This window comes from Tamandua tetradactyla, chromosome 5 (assembly GCF_023851605.1).
Source record: "Tamandua tetradactyla isolate mTamTet1 chromosome 5, mTamTet1.pri, whole genome shotgun sequence".
NCBI classification, from domain to species: Eukaryota; Metazoa; Chordata; class Mammalia; order Pilosa; family Myrmecophagidae; genus Tamandua; species Tamandua tetradactyla.
Genome location: NC_135331.1, coordinates 151,270,734 through 151,272,119, shown reverse-complemented (window position 1 = coordinate 151,272,119; position 1,386 = coordinate 151,270,734). Strand labels below are relative to the sequence as shown.

The following is a 1,386-nucleotide window of genomic DNA, read 5'->3' as shown; positions in this document are numbered from 1 at the left end:
TTAAAGTAAATAGTGTAACTGCAAGCAAATTCGTTTTTTTCCATGATTGTAACTTTTAATATTTTACAGATTAGTATTAGGATAGAAAAAATTTCTAAATATATGAAATAACATTTCACCAATGGAAATTTAGCTAACAGAAGGATAGAAATTCTCTTTTAATTATAGTAATATTTTTTAAACACTTCCTAAGGTGATAAGGTGATGTTAAACTATTATGAAAACTTTACTTTTACAAGGTAAGAGAACAAATCCTCTGTAAATTTTCTTTTTTTTTTTTTTTTTTAGGAAAGAAAGAAAGAAAGAGATGAAGAAGAAACGACTGTACAAGCAGCTCAGGGGGGAAAACATGAAGAGAGCTGTAGACATCCAGGTCTGGTAAAGAAAAGAAGCAAAGCAGAAGAGCAAGGAAAAAGTCAAATCTGTCAGTTCACACCGCAATTGAGGAGGGGGAGGGGTGCACCGTTCCTGGAAGTACTGCAATACCAGGTCGATGCGTGGAGTGGACAGAGCAAGCTCCTATTCCATCTCCCTACTCAAAGAATCCATTTAATATATTGTCCTCAGATAGAAGACGTATCATATATTAAACTGATAAGAAAAGATACTACGCTTGATCTTAGCCAAAAGGCCAAGAAGCGATGTAAGTTTTCTTTTGAGTGAGAAGACTTGCTTCTGAAGTTAAGGAAGATAAGGTTAAGATAAACATTAAGAAATGATATTATTAACCTGTTTTTTTTAGAGTACTCAGATAGTTAGGAAAACTTTTTATAACCTTTTATTAACAGCAGTTTAACTGAGAGCAGCATTGACTATGACAGACAAATTCATTTTTATAAACTTTTTATAACTTTCCACATCTATTCAGGGCTTAAACTTTCTGCAATTTTCTATATTCACTTAGGGCTTGTTGTCAGTAATGACTATACAATTCACATTCTTAAACCTTTCTGTGACTTTCCATATCCATATATATATTCAGTTAATAATGATTACAAGAAAATGCACTTTTATATTAGGAGTATGTTAGTTTACAAAGTTAATACTTTGCAAGACTGAGTTTTGAGGTCCTTGGAGGCAGTAAGGTCTGCTGCTAAGGTATTTTTTAAAGATATAGGGATTATTTGGAAACCTTTGGGACAGCACTGATTGAGTAGTGGAACATTTTATTATTAAGATATTGCCATTTAAAAGCCAATATGTATCGAGACTTAGGGTGAAGAGGTATATAAAAATGATTGTTTAAGATTTAGGACTGAAAACTTGCATGCAGTTAGGTGTTATTCCTGGGCTAGCCTTGGGGTGCTTTCATCTCATATAGACAGGTATATTTGCTTAAAAGGAATGCTTAGCGTTCTCTGGGATGCTAAGAGGCCTCAATGTAGT

General features: G+C 33.3%; 1 non-coding gene across 1 annotated transcript; it reads right to left on the bottom strand.

Annotated features, from left to right (window-relative positions):
- Window positions 1-452: 452 nt before the first annotated feature.
- Window positions 453-643, bottom strand: LOC143685474 (U2 spliceosomal RNA). The gene has a single exon (XR_013176698.1). It is a non-coding gene; the product is annotated as a U2 spliceosomal RNA (small nuclear RNA).
- Between the last annotated feature and the right edge of the window lie 743 nt (window positions 644-1,386).